General features: G+C 43.7%; 1 pseudogene; it reads right to left on the bottom strand.

Annotated features, from left to right (window-relative positions):
* Positions 1 to 21,494, bottom strand: part of LOC141042663 (rust resistance kinase Lr10-like) — a 97,316-nt pseudogene that overhangs the window by 33,975 nt on the left and 41,847 nt on the right.

Here is a 21,494-nt window from a genome sequence, read left to right as displayed (position 1 = left end):
CGCCCCCACCCTCATGGACAGGGTGTGGGCCCCCTGACGTGGATTTTTCTTCCAGTATTATTAATATTTTCCAAAAAGATGTTCCGTGGAGTTTCAGGTCATTCCGAGAACTTCTGTTTCTGCACATAAATAACACCATGGAAAGTCTGCTGAAAACAGCGTCAGTCCGAGTTAGTTCCATTCAAATCATGCAAGTTAGAGTCCAAAACAAGGGCAAAAGTGTTTGGAAAAGTAGATATGACGGAGACGTATCAACTCCCCCAAGCTTAAACCTTTGCTTGTCCTCAAGCAATTCAGTTGATAACTGAAAGTGATAAAGAAAAACTTTTACAAACTCTGTTTGCTCTTGTTGTTGTAAATATGTAAAGCAAGCATTCAAGTTTTCAGCAAAGATTATGACTAACCACATTCGCAATAACTCTTAGGTCTCATGTTTACTCATATCAATGGCATAATCAACTAGCGAGCAATAATAATAAATCTCGGATGACAACACTTTCTCAAAACAATCTTGATATGATATAATAAGATGGTATCTCGCTGGCCCTTTCCGAGACCGCAAAACATAAATGCAGAGCACCTTTAAAGATCAAGGACTGACTAGACATTGTAATTCATGGTAAAAGATATCCAGTCATAGTCATACCCAATATAAATTAATAGTAATGGATGGAAATGACAGCAGCGCTCTCCAGCTAGTACTTTTTAATAAGAGGGTGATGACTCAACATAAAAGTAAATAGATAGGCCCTTCGCAGAGGGAAGCAGGGATTTGTAGAGGTGCCAGAGCTCGGTTTTGAAATAGAGACAAATAATATTTTGAGCGGCATACTTTCATTGTCAACATAACAACCGAGAGATGGCGATATCTTCCATGCTACACACATTATAGGCGGTTCCCAAACAGAATGGTAAAGTTTATACTCCCCCTCCACCAACAAGCATTAATCCATGGCTTGCTCGAAACAACGAGTGCCTTCAACTAGCAACAGTCCAAGGGGAGTTCTGTTTGCAATTATTTTGATTTAGTTTGCATAAAGCAATGGACTGGGCATCCCGGTGACCAGCCATTTTCTCGTGAGTGAGGAGCGGAGTCCACTCCTCTTGAGAATAACCCGCCTAGCATGGAAGATACGGACAACCCTAGTTGATACATGAGCTATTCGAGCATAAAAAACAGAATTTCATTTGAAGGTTTAGAGTTTCGCACATACAAATTTACTTGGAACGGCAGGTAGATACCGCATATAGGAAGGTATGGTGGACCCATATGGAATAAATTTGGGGTTTAAGGGATTGGATGCACAAGCAGTATTCCCGCTTAGTACAAGTGAAGGCTAGCAAAAGACTGGGAAGCGACCAACTAGAGAGTGACAACAGTCATGAACATGCATTAAAATTAATAAACATTGAGTACAAGCATGAGTAGGATATAATCCACCATGAACATAAATATCGTGAAGGCTATGTTGATTTGTTTCAACTACATGTGTGAACATGTGCCAAGTCGAGTCACTTAAATCATTCAAAGGAGGATACCACCCCACTATACCACATCACAACCATTTTAATAGCATGTTGGCACGCAAGGTAAACCATTATAACTCATAGCTAATCAAGCATGGCACGAGCAACTATGATCTCTAATTGTCATTGCAAACATGTTTATTCATAATAGGCTGAATCAGGAACGATGAACTAATCATATTTACAAAAAGAAGAGAGGTCGAGTTCATACCAGCTTCTCTCATCTCAGTCAGTCCATCATATATCGTCATAATTGCCTTTCACTTGCACGACTGAACGATGTGAAAATAATAAGAGTGCACGTGCATTGGACTAAGCTGGAATCTGCGAGCATTCAATAAACAGGAGAAGACAAGGCAATATGGGCTCTTGGTTAAATCAACAATGATGCATATAAGAGCCACTTCAACAATTTTAATTATGGTCTTCTCCTATCGACCCCCAAAGAAAAGAAAAGAAATAAAACTATTTACATGGGAAAGCTCCCAACAAGCAAAAGAAGAACGGGAAATCTTTTTGGGTTTTCTTTTTAATTATTACTACTACAGCAAGAAAAATAAACTAGATAAAAGCTACACTAATTTTTTTTGGTTTTTCTTAAGGTTTATCAAACACACAAGAAGAAAGCAAGAAAAAGAAAATAAACTAGCATGGATAATACAATGAAAGAGTATAAGCACCGACATCTAGCAATGAGTGTGTGAACATAAATGTAATGTCGGTGAGAGATACGTACTCCCCCAAGCTTCGGCTTTTGGCCTAAGTTGGTTTATTGCCACGGATGGCCTGGCGGATATCCATAGTTGTAGCCGGGGTCGTACTGCGATGCAGCAGTTATTGCCTCCTGGGCTGCAGCATGACGGCGAGCTGCCTCCGCCCTCCTCTCGTACTCATCTGCCTCCTCTCTGGTAATAAAATGTCTTCCATTTGCCTGATAATCAAAGAAGGCAGGAGCAGGGAGAGTAATACCACTAGTAGAAAACTGGGCTTTGGTCACAGGGCAATATTCACATTAGTCCCGGTTCAGTCACGAACCGGGACTAATGTGAGCATTGGTCCCGGTTCATGCGGCCAGGGGCCTGCCGGCCTCGTGGGGGCATTGGTCCCGGTTCGTCCGGACCCTTTGGTCCCGGTTGGTGGGACAAACCGGGACCAATGGGCCACGCTCCTGGCCCACCACCCTTTAGTCCCGGTTCATACCACAAACCGGGACTAAAGGGCTGGTCCTAGTTGCGGCCAGTGTTTAGTCCCACCTCGCCAACCGAAGGGCGCTCACACCAGTTTATAAGCCCGTCCCTCTCTGCCTTGTTGAGCTCCTCTCAAAGTGAAAATAGATGCCCTTATACAGGGAATTTGACCTAAATTCATAGTAAATTTCTTTGAATTTCATAGAAATTTATTATGAATTTAGGTTGAATTTTCTCTATAGGCGCATCTATGTTCATTATTTATAGTAAATAAATAAATAAACCTTAATAAAATAAATAAAAATAAATAAACCTTAATAAAATAAAATAAAATAAACTATAGTAACTAAAATAAATAAACCTTAATAAATTAAATAAAAATAGCAGCAGTAAAATAAATAAAAATAAAATACATAAGTAATTAGAAATAAAATAAATATGTTTTTTGTTGTAAGTAGAAACAAAACAAAACAAATAAAGCAAAAGAGAAAACAAAAAACAGAGAAAAAAAATTATGCCACCTACTGGGCCACCACGGCCTGAATACGACTTGAAACCCATCCATGGGCCAGGATTCAGGCCCGCAGAAGGCCCAGTAGGCCCCACAGGCAAAGAGAACGGTTAGGCCCGAAAGCCTATAGTTGAGAGGAGCTCGAGAGGGTGGGCGCAGCAGAGCTTATAAACCACTCTCGAGCCCTCTCAACTAGCGAGGTGGGACTAAACTTTTGACACGGGGCAGCACAAGGCCTTTGGTCCCGGTTGGTGCCACCAACCGGGACTAAAGGGTGTCATTGGTCCCGGTTCGTGGCACCAACCGGGACCAAAGGCCTTTAGTCCCGGTTGGTGCCACGAACCGGGACCAATGAGTTCCCTATATATACCCCATCGCCACAGCAGAGCACTCCACAGTGATCTATTTTTTCTGGCCGGCGAGGGGAGGGCATTTGGGTGCTCTAGCTCACCTCCTATGCACATGAGGTGTTCGATGAAATGTCTGAGCCACACTAGTTAATCTTTCTCCTCTCGAAACTCGACCTCCGAGCTCCATTTTCCCCGAGATTTGTCTAGGTTTAGCGGTCCGACACGTCCCGTCCCCGTCTTCACCGCCGTCGATCGCCCGCGCCGATCTCGTCGCCAGCACCACCGTGGTGAGCCTCTTGTTCTTATCTTCTTTCTGAAAGGAAAAAAAATCTTACTTTAGATAGATACTTGTCTAATTTTGTTACTTTTATTATTCCTTCTTATTACATAGTGCGATGGTTTTGGTATCCGCCCCCGTCGGCCCTCGTCCTGTCTATGATTCGGATGTGGTATATATTATCTTTTTATAACTATTTGGTTCATTTATTGTTTATGACAAATATCCCAAGCAACGTGACATAGATTTTATTTATCTAGGAGGTGGTTGAACTGAAAATTCTAACCGACCCTATTGTCGAGAGGTTAAATTTAGTTGAAGAAGAAAACAATTACTTGAAGGAAAAAATAAAAAAAATTGAGGAGGAGAAGATGATATTGGAGTTGCATGTTGCGGATGTCGTCGATGATCACAAGATCAAGATGGATGCAATGCGCTTGAAGATTAGAAAGATTAGAAAATATGCCATTCATACCGAGGCTTGGTATCATTATGCCGTTGGATCAATTGTTACCTTGGTTGCGATTATGATCGCATTTGTTTTCGCATTGAAATGTTTTACATAGTTTCAATGGATGGTTTAATTAATTAGATGCTCTGGAGAGCTATATATATGTTGTTAGATGAGAACTATGTATGTACTTTGGTTTTAATGTGATGATGAACTTCTATTAATTTGGTCACTTAATTATCTATTCATAATGTTCTGTAATGGTTTTTGACACACTTAATTATATATAATGCACGCAGATGAACCGGCAGTGGATGTACGGTGACAGACACACCTCCGAGTACATTAAGGGCGTGCATGATTTTCTCGAAGTGGCTGAGGCAAACAAGCAGAATGGTTTTATGTGTTGTCCATGCCCTATATGTGGGAATACGAAGTCTTACTCTGACCGGAAAATCCTTCACACCCACCTGCTTTACAAGGGTTTCATGCCACACTATAATGTTTGGACGAGGCACGGAGAAATAGGGGTTATGATGGAAGACGGCGAAGAAGAAGAGGACGATGACAACTATGTGCCCCCTGAATACGGTGATGCTGCAACGGGGGAAGCTGCTGAAGATCAAGAGGAACCAGACGATGTGCCCAATGATGCTGCAAGGGGGGAAGCTGCTGAAGATCAAGAGGAACCAGTGCCCGATGATGATGATCTCCGCCGGGTCATTGTTGATGCAAGGACGCAATGCGAAAGTCAAAAAAAGAAGCTGAAGTTCGATCGCATGTTAGAGGATCACAAAAAAGGGTTGTACCCCAATTGCGAAGATGGCAACACAAAGCTCGGTACCGTACTGGAATTGCTGCAGTGGAAGGCAGAGAATGCTGTGCCTGACAAAGGATTTGAGAAGCTATTGAAAATATTGAAGAAGAAGCTTCCAAAGGATAACGAATTGCCCGACAGTACATACGCAGCAAAGAAGGTCGTATGCCCTCTAGGATTGGAGGTGCAAAAGATACATGCATGCCCTAATGACTGCATCCTCTACCGCGGTGCGTACAAGGATCTGAACGCATGCCCGGTATGCGGTGCATTGCGGTATAAGATCAGACGAGATGACCGTGGTGATGTTGATGGCGAGCCCCCAGGAAGAGGGTTCCTGCGAAGGTGATGTGGTATGCTCCTATAATACCACGGTTGAAACGTCTGTTCAGAAACGAAGAGCATGCCAAGTTGATGCGATGGCACAGTGAGGACCATAAGAAAGACGGGAAGTTGAGAGCACCCGCTGACGGGTCGCAGTGGAGAAAAATCGAGAGAAACTACTGGGCTGAGTTTTCAGCTGACCCAAGGAACGTATGGTTTGGTTTAAGCGCGGATGGCATTAATCCTTTCGGGGAGCAGAGCAGCAATCACAGCACCTGGCCCGTGACTCTATGTATGTATAACCTTCCTCCTCGGATGTGCATGAAGCGGAAGTTCATTATGATGCCAGTTCTCATCCAAGGCCCTAAGCAACCCGACAACGACATTGATGTGTACCTAAGGCCATTAGTTGAAGAACTTTTACAGCTGTGGAATGGAAACGGTGTACGTACGTGGGATGAGCACAAACAGGAGGAATTTAACCTGCACGCGTTGCTGTTTGTAACCATCAACGATTGGCCCGCTCTCAGTAACCTTTCAGGACAGACAAACAAGGGATACCACGCATGCACGCACTGTTTAAATGACACTAAAAGTATATACCTGGACAAATGCAGGAAGAATGTGTACCTGGGCCATCGTCGATTTCTTCCGACCAACCATCAATGTCGAAAGAAAGGCAAGCATTTCAAAGGCGAGGCAGATCACCGGAAGAAGCCCGCCATGCGTACCGGTGATCACGTACTTGCTATGGTCAATGATTTACACGTAATCTTTGGAAAGGGTCCCGACGGACTAGCTGTTCCGAATGACGCTGAGGGACACACACCCATGTGGAAGAAGAAATCTATATTTTGGGACCTACCCTACTGGAAAGAGCTAGAGGACCGCTCTTCAATCGATGTGATGCACGTGACGAAGAACCTTTGCGTGAACCTGCTAGGCTTCTTGGGCGTGTATGGGAAGACAAAAGATACACCTGAGGCACGGGAGGACCTGCAACGTTTGCACGAAAAAGACGGCATGCCTCCGAAGCAGTATGAAGGTCCTGCCAGCTACGCTCTTACGAAAGAAGAGAAAGAAATCTTCTTTGAATGCCTGCTCATTATGAAGGTCCCGACTGGCTTCTCGTCGAATATAAAGGGAATAATAAATATGCCAGAGAAAAAGTTCCAGAACCTAAAGTCTCATGACTGCCACGTGATTATGACGCAACTGCTTCCGGTTGCATTGAGGGGGCTTCTACCGGAAAACGTCCGATTAGCCATTGTGAAGCTATGTGCATTCCTCAATGCAATCGGAAGCACACTACACAGTTCTACAGAACTCTACCTTGGTGACCCCGTATGTCGATGAACATAAGAACAGTCTGCGCTCCAAACACCCAGAGCAGTGTGACGACTGGATTACATGTGAACACATCAGGACTTTCAGCAGTTGGTTGGAAACACGTCTCAGAGGTGACACCACTGTTTGTGATGAGTTGTACTCGTTGTCCAGGGGACCATCTTCGACTGTATTGACTTACAAAGGATACGAGATAAATGGGAATACATTTTACACGATCGCCCAAGATCAAAAGAGCACCAACCAAAACAGCGGTGTCCGCTTTGATGCAACAACCGAGAGGGGAAAGGACACATATTATGGTTACATAATGGACATATGGGAACTTGACTACGGACATGATTTTAAGGTCCCTTTGTTTAAGTGCAAATGGGTCAATCTGTCAGGAGGCGGGGTACAGGTAGACCCACAGTACGGAATAACAACAGTGGATCTGAACAATCTTGGGTACACTGACGAACCGTTTGTCCTAGCCAATGATGTGGCACAGGTTATCTATGTGAAGGACATGTCTACCCGACCGAGAAAAAGAAAAGATAAGGAAGCAAATACATCATACGATGAGCCAAAGCGCCACATAGTTCTTTCAGGAAAAAGGGACATTGTGGGAGTGGAGGGAAAGACAGACATGTCTGAAGATTATGAAAAGTTTCATGAAATTCCTCCCTTCAAAGTCAAGGCTGACCCAAGCATCCTGATAAACGATGAAGATTATCCATGGTTACAGCGCAATAAGCAAATGACACAAGCGAAGAAAAAGTGAAGACTTTCTCCCGCAACTATTATGATGATACCATGCCAACTTTGTAACAGACGAGTATGATACCATTGTCCGTTTTGTACACGAAGTGCATCCAGTTTTTGCCGTAACCCTCTCAACTTTTTTGCACATGCTATGTGGATGAAATGATGATACCATGCCAACTTTCAACCTTTTCAGAGTTCATTTGAAATGCTTTTCAATTTTAGGGTCTTATAGCTCAAAATAATTAGTAAATGCATGAAAAATAACAGGCCAAAAATTAAAAATTATGCCACCTACTGGGCCACCACGGCCTGAATACGATTAGAAACCCATCCATGGGCCAGGATTCAGGCCCGCAAAACTCCCAGTAGGCCCACAGGCATGTACAGAGAGGTTAGGCCCGTAAGCCTGCTTTAGAGAGGAGCTCGACAGCTCAAGCGCACCGCACCTTATAAACAGGTGCGGCTCTCTCTCAGCTAGCGAGCTGTGCAAGGCCATTGGTCCCGGTTGGTGGCACGAACCGGGACCAATTCCACCCTTTGGTCCCGGTTGGTGCCACGAACCGGTACTAATGAGGCTGTGGCCCCACGAGCACCTTTAGTACCGGTTCGTGGCACGAACCGGTACTAGAGTTTCTTACTAAGCAATTTTTTAGTCCCACCTCGCTAGCTGAGAGGCACTAGGAGCGGTTTATAAGCCCTGAGTGCAGAGACGATGAAGAAGAGGCGCAATGCTCACCTTCACGTTGCTTAGCTTCAAGCCTTGAGGAATAAGGTAGACTGCATGGAGCTATGTGCAGTGCAGTCTACACTATTCCGAAAGGCTTGAAGCTAATCAACGAGCATTGCGCCTCTTTTTTGTTTTTAATAACTTATTACAACTCCGGACTTCTTGTGTTACGACAAAATAAAATAAACTTTAATAAAATTTATGAAACTAAAATTAACAAAGTATTTTCTGTTCAAAACATTATAAGAAACCTCTAGTATTATTGAAACTAAAATCATATAAAATTGATGCAGCTAAAATTATCGAAGTATTTTCTGTTCAAAATCATTAAAAGCAAAAAAGAATTTTCATAAAGAACTTTTTTTGATAGAAACTTTAATAGCAAAAAGAATTATCATAAAGTAAAATAAATAAGTAATTAGAAACAAAATAAAATAAAATAAATAAGTTTTTTGTTGTAAGTAGAAACAAAACAAAATAAATAAAGCAAAAAAGAAAACAAAAAAACTAAATACAGCAAAAAGAATTTTCATAAAGAACTTTTTTTGATAGAAACTTTAATAGCAAAAAGAATTATCATAAAGTAAAATAAATAAGTAATTATAAACAAAATAAAATAAAATAAATAAGTCTTTTGTTGTAAGTAGAAACAAAACAAAATAAATAAAGCAAAAAAGAAAACAAAAAAACTAAATACAACAAAAAAAAATTGTTGGGGCGCTGCCCGCTGGGCCTTCCAACCCTCGGGTTTGCAAATACAGGCCCAGAAGGGCTAGAGGGCTCAACGGGCAGCGCGCCAAAGATAGGCCCAGAAGCCTGCTATAGAGAGGAGTTCGAGACAGCAGCCGCGCCGGGGCTTTTAAACTGGTGCGGGCGCCCCTCGGCTAGCGAGGTGGGACTAAAGTTTTGGCCGTGACGCGGGCAACACAGGGCCTTTGGTCCCGGTTGGTGCCACCAACCGGGACTAAAGGGGTGCATTGGTACCGGTTCGTGGAACCAACCGGGACCAATGCCCCCCTATAGTCCCGGTTGGTGCCACCAACCGGGACCAAAGGCCGCCACTTCCCGCCCTTTGGCCTGCTGAAAAGAGGCCTTTGGTCCCGGTTGGTGGCACCAACCGGGACTAAAGGGGGGCATTGGTCCCGGTTGGTGCCACGAACCGGGACCAATGCTCTCAGTATATAAGAAAGCACTTAGCGTTTTTCAGATTCATCTCTGCATCAGTTCCCCCGCCACGATGACGCAGCCAGGCTGCCCGAGCTCGCCCCGTCGACGCCGTCGCCGCCCTCTGCTGCCTCGTCGACGCGTAGCCGCCCCTTCCCCGAGCACGCCGCCGGCGGCCCGCCCCGACCACGCCGCGCGCCCCTGCCCCGACCACGTCGTCGTCGCCCTAGCTGCCCCGACCACGCCGCCGTCGCCTCTGCCTCGCCCTGCCCCGACCACGCCGTCGACGCCTCTGCCTCGCCCTGCCCCGACCACGCCGCCATCGCCTCTGCCCCTGCCCCGACGCGCCGCCATCGCCTTGGTCAGGGCCGGCACTGCCCCCTTCCTCCCTGTCTTTTTTTATTTTTATAAAAATGTATATATGTTCTCTATGTATATATATGTTCTCTGTGTATATATATGTTCATGTATATATGCAAAAGATAGATTTTTAGAAAAGTTTGGATTTTTTTTCTGTTCATAGATTTTTTGGTGATATTAATTATTGTAGAATATGCAAATGTTTGTATATTCATATGAACAATGCATTAGGCAAAACCTTTACTTTTTTTTGAAATTTTCTATTTGAACATTTTTTATGAATGAGAGGTAAAAGGAAAATAAGAAGAGGAAGAAAGGAGAAGAAGAGGAGAGGAAGAAGAGGAGAAATAAATAAGAAGAGGAAAAAGGAAGAAAAAGAAGAGGAGAAGAAGAAAGGAATAGAAGAGAAGAAGAAAAAATAGAAAAAATTCTATTTTTTCTTCTTCTCTCCTCTATTCCTTTCTTCTTCTCCTCTTTTTTTTTCTTCTTTTTTTTCTTCGATCTTCTCCTCTATTCCTTTCTTCTTCTCCTCTTTTTTGTTTCTTCTTCGTATTCTTATGTTTTATCGGGTCTGTCATCGTCGATATACCCCTCTCCCGATAACTTCAACACGAGGGGGGGGGGGTCGATATACCCCCTCCCCGATAATATTATTTTCCCATGTACGTTCATTGTCGTTGTTGATATAACCCCCTCCCGATAACTTCAACACGTGGGGGGGGGTCGATATACCCCCTCCCCGATAACATTATTTTCCCATGTATGTATGTCGTCGTTGTCGATATATATAACTCCCTCCCAGATAACTTCGACATGATGGACGGTCGATATTTATACCCCCTCTCGACCGTGATAACTTATACCACGGGAGCACCCCCAGCCCTCTCGCTCGAACAAAACTCTCGAGGACACCCAAACCCTAGAAAAAAACGATGTCGGTCTCCTACCCCCTCCCGTCGCGCCCCTACCCTTGAAGCGTTGCCGAGGCCACCCCAAACCCGGAATAAGCAAGGTCTACGTTTGCACTAATATATCCACCTGCTGTCATGTTTGTGTAATAATTGCCATGTTGTAATATTTGCAGAAACAATGGAGCACGGATGAGACGAGCAAGCAGAAGAGGTGTTGGGGGACATAATCTTAGCCGGAGGTGATATCTTGTCGTATCTTAACGACAATGATGGTCTGGAAGAACAAGGTGAAGAAGCAGGCTACGGTGATCAAAGAGTGGAGGAGGAAAGACATGATTATGATGGCTCCGGTGACCCAATGCTGGTGCAAGAAGGAGCCCGTGGTGACGGCTCCGGTGACCGAACAGAGTCAGGCCAGGTAAATATATTAGTTAAGCCTGTGCTGACTAGCTAACTGATGCATTCATTGTTTTGGTATGTACACATATTAATTAACACTCGTCTTTCTTCTTTTTTCTAGCCCTCCGGATCGAGCACAACTTCGGTAAAGAGACGAGGCCCGAAGAGAAAGTTGCGCTCGGATGAAAGGTTTGAGATCACAGCAATCGCGCGCGACGGCCAACCGATTGAACCCATCCGGACAAAGGATGCATTTGCTGCTCAGTGCGGGGTTCTAGTTAGGGACAAGATCCCGATCAGCATCCACCAATGGTATAAGCCTAAGAAGGAAGACCCTGAGGTGTCTTATGTCAATGATATGCAGAAAGATGATCTTTGGACTGAGCTGAAGGCAAATTTCACCCTACCGCCAGAGGAGGATCCGGAGAAGCCAGTTAAAGAGCAATTAATCAAGTCTCATGCTCTTAAGAAGATGGCAGACCTATTCAGGAGGTGGAAGAATGAGCTGAAAACGTTTGTCGACAAAGAAGAGACACCAGAATTCATCAGCCGGTATGAGAAGATCAGAGATCACTGGCCCGCATTTGTGGCCCACAAGACATCAGAAAAGAGTAAGAAGATGTCAGCGACAAACAAGAAGAATGCTACGAAGAAGAAGCTTCACCATCGCACGGGGTCAGGTGGCTACCTCAAAGCCCGGACTAAGTGGGCCAAGGCTGAGAATGATCTGCTTGAAAAAGGGATCGAACCATAGACAATGAACTGGACAGACCGTTGCCGGACTTGGTTCTTCGGGGCTGGCGGAACCTTGGACCCTGTATCAGGGAGGTGCGTTTGGACGAACTAGCTTTTGAGAATACCAGTCAAGAAGATTCAGCAATATATCGATGCAGCACAGGAAGGGACGTTCGTTCTAGACAGAGAGAAAGACGAGCTCAGAATGGCCCTCGGGAATCCTGAGCACCCTGGACGGACACGAGGCACGCCAGGCTCCGTTCCGTGGAAGGCTGGTTTTCCGGACGCGGGCGGTTACAAAAGCCAGGAGAGGAGGAAAAAAGTGGAGCAGATCCAAATTCAGAAGCTGCACGAAAGGGTTCAAGCGCTAGAGGAACGAGACGGCAATTGACATGCCGAAACTACCCCCGAAGCTACACCGCCATCTCAGCGGAGAAGCAGCGTGGCTTCCACCGAGCTGCTTCAGCCGGAGCATGTCTTGACGGCTCCTGCTAGCTACCCCGTGGATGCTATCACGGAGTCTCAACATTGCCACCTTATGGCGCAATGGCAGAACTTCAAAGTCAAGGCGGCTGTTGGCTCTGTTTTACCTCCTGAACCCGGCGCAACCTACCACTGCCGGCCGATTCCAGAAGGATATGCTAGGGTGATGGTGGATGAAATAACGGAGGGATTTGAGGACCTCCAGCTTGACCACCCTACCGGTGAAGGGGAGACTCGGCTGGGTTCTGCTCTGAAGACTCCATGCCTATGGCGGAAGGAGCTCATCAACCTTCCGAACTGGACAACTCCGACGAGTAAGGGCACTCCGCCTCCTCCTCCGGCGAGTGATCAGGGCACTCAGCCTCCTTCTCCGGCGCGTGGCGGCACTCCGCCTCCTCCTCCGGCGAGTGAGCAGGGCACTCAGCCTCCTTCTCCGGCGAGTGAGCAGGGCACTCAGCCTCCTTCTCCGGCGCGTGGCGGCACTCCGCCTCCTTCTCCGCCTGCGCCGGCGCGCTAGAGCAGCCAGCCTCCTCCTTCTCCGCCTCGTCAGCAAGGGCGGAAGAGACCCGCCGCCGCTCTGGCTGCTCCGCGGGTCATAGTCCTTCTCCTCCGCCTCGTAAGCAAGGAAAGAAGACAGCCGCAGCCGCTCCGTCTGCTCTGCCGGCGTCTAGCAGTACAGCTGCCAGACGCGGGAGGCAATACAGATTCGGTCCTTCTCTAAAGACTCTAGAGAAGTTACCATACGAGAGGACCGAGGAGGAAACCAGGAAGATCGTGCGAGCCGAAGTGACAAACTTCTTTGAAGGGATGAAAGCAAAGAAACATCCACCTCCGGAGGAGAAGGTAGATCCGGTGAAAGCAAAGCGCACTCTGGCTGCCCTGACAAAACTACCAAAGTCTCCGCCGAGAGGCAACTATGAGCGCATTCTTGCAAAGACATATGCCGAAGCGGAGCGGTCGGGAAGTACTGTCAGTAATCAAAGGTTAAAAGAACGACGAGCTGGGAAAAAATTGCCCAGCTCGGCGAACAAGCGAACCAATCGTGCCCCCCGCTCAAGGTGTCAAAAGACATCGTCGCTAATGATCTGAGGATGGTGGCCGGTTATAGCAATCTTGGAGATTACCTGCCCGACGATGTACATTATGAAATCATGGAGGTGGACGAACACAAATACCATTACGGGAAGCCTCTCGTCAAAGATGAAAGATCTCTAACAACGATGATGCGAAGATTACATGATTGGTACATGAAAACCTGCAGAGAGTCTGATGGGATGAATACTTTGACGCTGAGAGTTAAACCGGAGCATGACCTCGTTGGAATTGAACTGCTGAATGTTCCATTTGAGGAGTTCTTCCAGTTTTACAATCAAAAGGCCCTCGATAAATCAACGATCACTTGCTACTGTCTGTAAGTAGTACTACTTCTGTCATTAAGTCTCTCTATATAGGTCAGCTCTTTCATTGCATGTATTTATAATTATCCTCACTATATTATGCAGATTGAAGATCGCCGAATTGAAGAAAAGACAAATTGGTGATATTGGGTTCATTAACACAAATCTCATAGATGCATTTACGGTTGAAAAACATCCCAAAGAAGCCGAGGCCAACTTTCTACGATCGTTGGTATTAAATCAAAACAAAGATATAATACTCTTTCCTTACAACTTCAAGTGAGTGTTACTGTCTTGTGCATATTCGGTTTCCCTTATTAGTCCAGGTTATGGTAACGTAATTGATGACTTATGCATGCATGCGCAGCTTCTACTATATTCTCCTAGAGATTAAGCTTGAGCAGGGAGTAGTAACCGTCTTAGACTCGAGACGAAAAGATCCCCAGGACTATGCGGACATGACTCAAATGCTCGAGAAGTAAGTTAAATTGATCATTATTCACCATATCAGCAACTTTGTTCATTTCCTGATATCAAGTAATTGTTTTCTTTGTTTGGCAGGGTTTGGAGAAAATTCACCACAAAAGCTCCGGGACTGCCGAAGAAGCTGCAATTTAGACACCCGAAAGTAAGTACTATAGTAGCATGTTCCGCACATCTCCTAGTGATTCAAGCGCTAGTTTCATCAATACCATTTAGCATGCTTGCTTATCAGTTAGATTGACCTCTATTTCTTGTAAAGTGGTTGTGGCAGGAACAAGGGAATGATTTCTGTGGATAGTACGTTTGCGAGTCTATCCGCCACACGACCTGTGAGCGGGGCTACTCTGACGAACAATATGAAGTGCGTAAGCAATAATATTCACAATTTTATTTTATTACCATCATTTGTGTCGAGTTTCATTTATTCATATATATATTTATTGACCCCCTTCTTCAAATTAGATGTTTCGGATGCGGGATGAAATCCTAGCAGAAGATCGTTGCGAGCAATTCAAGAGGAATTGGCGGCATTCTTCCTTGACCACGTGATCGCTGAAAACGGAGAATACTATGTGGACCCTGTGTTCTTACAATTTAATTAGGAGATTATATTGTAAGAGATAATTATTGTATATATGTAGCCGGTAGTGTCAGATAGATATACGAGAACTTGTTGTTCGACCAATCTCTCGGAGAAGGAGAGGTGGTCGATATCACTTCTCTCTGCATGCATATGTTCATGACGATCTTCTGTTTCCTTCATTTGCTTTGTAGCTAGCGTGTCTAGTCCTCTCCATACGTATATAGTATGTAGCGTCGACCAAGCACGAAGATAAGAGAGGACACTTCTCTCTATTAATTAGCTAGCTAACACAATATATGAAACACGTAAATTAACCCCCCAAAACCCCCCAACCCCCCCCCTTTCAAAATAAATAAATCCCCAGCCCCTGAAATGCTGACGCGTGGATGCCTATTGGTCCCGGTTGGTGGCACCAACCGGGACAAAAGGCCCTGCCTATTAGTCCCGGTTGTTGGCACCAACCGGGACCAAAGGCCCCCCTGCCTGGGCTGGCAGCAGCGGCCACGTGGAGGACCTTCTGTCCCGGTTCGTGTAAGAACCGGGACTAAAGGGTTAGGGCTTTAGTAATGACCCTTTAGTCCCAGTTCGAAAACCGGGACAAAAGGCCCTTACAAACCGGGGTAAAAGCCCCTTTTCCTACTAGTGTACGGACAGCCCGATGTCTGTCAAAGAGTAAGCGATACCGGAGAGGTGATTCATTCCTCTTGACGAACTAGTGGTGAACCATAGCATTAAAGTCTAAATAAGTAGGAGGTAATTCAATATCATCATTCCGTATGGTTACACCAAGAAAATCCGCTAAGCGGGTTGCATAAATTCCTCCAAAGAAATCTCCATTAAATCTATTATGATGCAACCTACGTGCAACAATGGCTCCCAAATTATAAGATTTGTATCCTAACACAGCACTCCTAAGAATACTGAGGTCAGGGACACACAGGTGACATGCTTCATCCTTACCATTTATGCACCTACCTATGAAGAGAGCAAAATAAGGTATGGCAGGAAAATGAATGCTCCCTATGGTAGCTTGTGCTATATCTCTAGATTCCCCCATAGTTATACTAGCAAGAAAATTTCTAAATTCAGATTTGCGAGGTTCACTAGCACTACCCCATTGTGGAAGTTTGCAAGCAGTGGTAAAATCCTCTAAGTCCATCGTATAAGATTTTTCATAAAGATCAAACAAGACAGTTGGAGAATTACGTGAAGATGAAAATTCAAACCTCCTCACAAAGGAACTAATGAGATAGTGGTACTGGCGGCACTTTTCTTCCTCGAAGCTCACAAGATCAGCATTACGCAAATATGCGTTAAATTCTTCCTTGATTCCCGCTCGATCCATAAAGTTTCTGAAGGCCATTCACAAGGCCGCACTAGAGCGTCCCTTGGTGGCTCATCGTCAGCATCACGCATTGCAAGCCTGGGTCCTTGCTTCCTTGAAGAACCAGCTTGGTACATTTTCCTAAGCATATTTCTTCCTTTGAAAAATTTCTGAAATTTTTAGTAACTTCAAATAAAAGTGAACCAAGCTCAACTAAATTGATAGCAACTACTCCTACAAGTGCCTAGAGACTATATGAAGCATTAGAACTACTTGGAACCATATAAATTTGACATGCAAGCTCAAGAACATGGTCACCTAGGCAGCACAAATTTCCAATGAATAAAGCACTAGAGCAAAAACTAATTGGACCAATGGAGGAGTCACATACCAAGGAACAATTCCTCCAAGCAGTTTTGTGAGAGGTACTTTGAGCAAGGAGATCGAAAATCACAGCAAAATGAGCTAGAACTCGTGCTTGAGCTGGATGGTGATTTTTTTGGGAGGAAGAAGAAGTGTGTGGGTGCAGGAATAAGTGGAGGGCAGCCACCGTGGGCCCACGAGGTAGGGGGCACGCCCTGGACCCTCATGGCCAGGTGTTTGCTCCCCCAGTTGTGTTCTCAGTTCCAGATATTCTCAAATATTCCAGAAAAAATCATATTTCAATTTCAGGGCATTTGAAGAACTTTTATTTTCGGGGTATTTTTATATTGCACAGATAATTCAGAAAACAGACAGGAAAATACTATTTTTTACTTTATTTCAACTAAATAACAGAAAGTAAAGAGAGGGTACAGAAGGTTGTGCCTTCTAGTTTCATCCATCTCATGCTCATCAAAAGGAATCCACTAACAAGGTTGACCAAGTCTTGTTAACAAACTCATTCCGACTAACATGGAACCGGAGAAATTTTGAATGACACTATGTTACCTCAACGGGGATATGCACATCCCCAATAATAAGAATAGCATATTTCTTCTTGACAGTAGGAAGAGGAAATTCAAAACCTCCAAAAATAATCGATGGAATTTTTCCAATAGAATTGATACTGTGGACTTGGGGTTGTTTCCTCGGAAAGTGTACCGTGTGCTCATTACCATTAACATGAAAAGTGACATTGCCTTTGTTGCAATCAATAACAGCCCCTGCAGTATTCAAAAAGGGTCTTCCAAGAATAATAGACATATTATCGTCCTCGGGAATATCAAGAATAACAAAGTCCGTTAAAATAGTAACGTTTGCAACCACAACAGGCACATCCTCACAAATACCGACAGGTATAGCAGTTGATTTATTAGCCATTTGCAAAGATATTTTAGTAGGTGTCAACTTATTCAAGTCAAGTCTATGATATAAAGAGAGAGGCATAACACTAACACCGGCTCCAAGATCACATAAAGCAGTTTTAACATAGTTTCTTTTAATGGAGCATGGTATAGTTGGTACTCCTGGATCTCCTAGTTTCTTAGGTATTCCACCCTTAAAAGTATAATTAGCAAGCATGGTGGAAATTTCAGCTTCCGGTATCTTCCTTTTATTAGTAACAATTTCTTTCATATATTTAGAATAAGGATTCATTTTGAGCATATCAGTCAAACGCATATGCAAAAAGATAGGTCTAATCATTTCAGCAAAGCGCTCAAAATCCTCATCATCCTTTTTCTTGGATGGTTTGGGAGGAAAAGGCATGGGTTTCTGAACCCATGGCTCCCTTTCTTTACAATGTTTCCTAGCAACAAAGTCTCTCTTATCATAACATTGATTCTTTGATTGTGGGTTATCAAGATCAACAGCAGGTTCAATTTCTACATCATTATCATTACTAGGTTGAGCATCATTATGAACATTATCATTAACATTCTCATTAGGTTCATGTTCATTACCAGATTGTGTTCCAGCATCAGAAATAGAAATATCATTTGGATTCTCAGGCGATTCAGCAATAGGTTCACTAGAAGCATGCAAAGTCCTATCATTTTTCTTTTTCTTCTTTTTAGAAGGACTAGGTGCATCAATATTATTTCTCTGAGAATCTTGCTTAATTCTCTTAGGATGGCCTTCAGGATACAAAGGTTCCTGAGTCATTTTACCAGTTCTAGTAGCCACTCTAACAACAAAATCATTATTCCTACTATTTAATTCATTGAGCAAATCATTTTGAGCTTTAAGTACTTGTTCCACTTGAGTGGTAACCATAGAAGCATGTTTAGTAATGAGTTTAAGTTCACCTTTAACTCTAGACATATAATCACCCAAGTGTTCAAGCGTATCGGAATTGTATTTCAATTGTCTACCAAAATAAGCATTGAAGTTTTCTTGTTTGACAATAAAATTATCAAACTCTTCTAAGCATTGTCTAGCAGACTTATAGTGAGGAATATCACCTTCATCAAATCTATAGAGAGAATTTACCTTTACTACCTGTGTCAGGTTATCAAGACCATGAGTTTCTTCAATAGGTGGAGGATTAAGATCATATGTTTCTTCAACAAGCGGTAAATTAAGACCATGTATTTCTTGAATAGGAGGTAAATTCTTAACATCTTCAGCTTTAATACCCTTTTCTTTCATAGATTTCTTTGCCTCTTGCATATCTTCAGGACTGAGAAATAGAACACCTCTCTTCTTCGGAGTTGGTTTAGGAATAGGCTCAGGAATTGGCTCAGGAGCTGGCTCAGGAAGTGTCCAATTATTTTCATTTGTGAACATATTATTCAATAGAATTTCAGCTTCATCCGGTGTTCTTTCCCTGAAAACGGAACCAGCACAACTATCCAGGTAATCTCTGGAAGCATCGGTTAGTCCATTATAAAAGATATCAAGTATTTCATTTTTCTGAAGAGGATGATCAGGCAAAGCATTAAATAACTGGAGAAGCCTCCCCCAAGCTTGTGGGAGACTCTCCTTTTCAATTTGCACAAAATTATATATTTCCCTTAAAGCAGCTTGTTTCTTATGAGCAGGGAAATATTTAGCAGAGAAGTAATAAATCATATCCTGGGGACTACGCACACAACCAGGATCAAGAGAATTAAACCATATCTTAGCATCACCCTTTAATGAGAACGGAAATATTTTAAGGATATAAAAGTAGCGAGATCTCTCATCATTAGTAAATAGGGTGGCTATATCATTTAATTTGGTAAGATGTGCCATAACAGTTTGAGATTCATAGCCATGAAAAGGATCAGATTCAACCAAAGTAATTATATCAGGATCAACAGAGAATTCATAATCCTTATCAGTAACACAGATAGGTGAAGTAGCAAAAGCAGGGTCAGGTTTCATTCTAGCATTAAGAGATTGCTGCTTCCATTTAGCTAATAACCTCTTGAGCTCGTATCTATCTTTGCAAGCTAAAATAGCTATAGCAGCTTCTTTTTCCAGAACATAACCCTCAGGAACAACATGCGATTCATATTTATTAGGGGGAGAGTCTTCATCATCACTTTCATCAATGTTATCAGTTTCAATAATTTCATTCTCTCTAACCCTAGCAAGTTGTTCATCAAGAAATTCACCAAGTGGCACAGTAGTATCAAGCATAGAAGTAGTTTCATCATAAGTATCATGCATAGCAGAAGTGGCATCATCAATAACATGCGACATATCAGAACGAATAGCAGAAGCAGGTTTAGGTGTCGCAAGCTTACCCAAAACAGAAGGTGAATCAAGTGCAGAGCTAGATGGCAGTTCCTTACCTCCCCTCGTAGTTGAGGGATAGATTTTTGTTTTCTCGTCTTTCAAGTTCTTCATAGTGACCAGCAGATATAAATCCCAAGTGACGCAAAGAATAGAGCTATGCTCCCCGGCAACGGCGCCAGAAAATAGTCTTGATAACCCACAAGTATAGGGGATCGCAACAGTTTTTGAGGGTAGAGTATTCAACCCAAATTTATTGATTCGACACAAGGGGAGCCAAAGAATATTCTCAAGTATTAGCAGCTGAGTTGTCAATTCAACCACACCTGGGTAACTTAGTATCTGCAACAAAGGACTTAGTAGCAAAGTAATATGGAAGTAACGGTAACGGTAGCAAAAGTAATATTTTTGGGTTTTGTAGTGATTGTAACAGTAGCAACGGAAAAGTAAATAAGCGAAGAACAATATGTGAAAAGCTCGTAGGCATTGGATCGGTGATGGAGAATTATGCCGGATGCGGTTCATCATGTAACAGTCATAACATAGGGTGACACAGAACTAGCTCCAATTCATCAATGTAATGTAGGCATGTATTCCGAATATAGTCATACGTGCTTATGGAAAAGAAATTGCATGACATCTTTTGTCCTACCCTCCCATGGCAGCGGGGTCCTAACGGAAACTAAGGGATATTAAGGCCTCCTTTTAATAGAGTACCGGAACAAAGCATTAACACATAGTGAATACATGAACTCCACATACTACGGTCATCACCGGGAGTGGTCCCGATTATTGTCACTTCGGGGTTGCCGGATCATAACACATAGTAGGTGACTATAGACTTGCAAGATAGGATCAAGAACTCACATATATTCATGAAAACATAATAGGTTCAGATCTGAAATCATGGCACTCGGGCCCTAGTGACAAGCATTAAGCATAGCAATGTCATAGCAACATCAATCTCAGAACATAGTGGATACTAGGGATCAAACCCTAACAAAACTAACTCGATTACATGATAAATCTCATCCAACCCATCATCGTCCAGCAAGCCTATGATGGAATTACTCATGCACGGCGGTGAGCATCATGAAATTGGTGATGGAGGATGGTTGATGATGACGATGACGACGGATTCCCCTCTCCGGAGCCCCGAACGGACTCCAGATTAGCCCTCCCGAGAGGTTTTAGGGCTTGGCTGCGGCTTCGTATCGTAAAACGCGATGAATCCTTCTCTCTGATTTTTTTCTCCCTGAAAGTGAATATATGGAGTTGGAGTTGAGGTCGGTGGAGCGTCAAGGGGCCCACGAGGCAGGGGGCGCGCCCAGGGGGGCATTCGCGCCCCCACCCTCGTGGACAGGGTGTGGGCCCCCTGACATGGATTTTTCTTCCAGTATTTTTATATTTTCCAAAAAGATGTTCCGTGGAGTTTCAGGTCATTCCGAGAACTTTTGTTTCTGCACATAAATAACATCATGGAAAGTCTGCTGAAAACAGCGTCAGTCCGGGTTAGTTCCATTCAAATCATGCAAGTTAGAGTCCAAAACAAGGGCAAAAGTGTTTGGAAAAGTAGATACGCTACTTTTACAAACACTTTTGCCCTTGTTTTGGGCTCTAACTTGCATGATTTGAATGGAACTAACCCGAACTGACGCTGTTTTCAGCAGAATTGCCATGGTGTTATTTTTGTGCAGAAACAAAAGTTCTCGGTATGACCTGAAACTTCACGGAGATTATTTCTGGAA

Source organism: Aegilops tauschii, chromosome 3 (genome assembly GCF_002575655.3).
Source record: "Aegilops tauschii subsp. strangulata cultivar AL8/78 chromosome 3, Aet v6.0, whole genome shotgun sequence".
In the NCBI taxonomy this organism is placed as follows: Eukaryota; Viridiplantae; Streptophyta; class Magnoliopsida; order Poales; family Poaceae; genus Aegilops; species Aegilops tauschii.
This window is presented reverse-complemented; position numbering and strand designations above follow the sequence as displayed.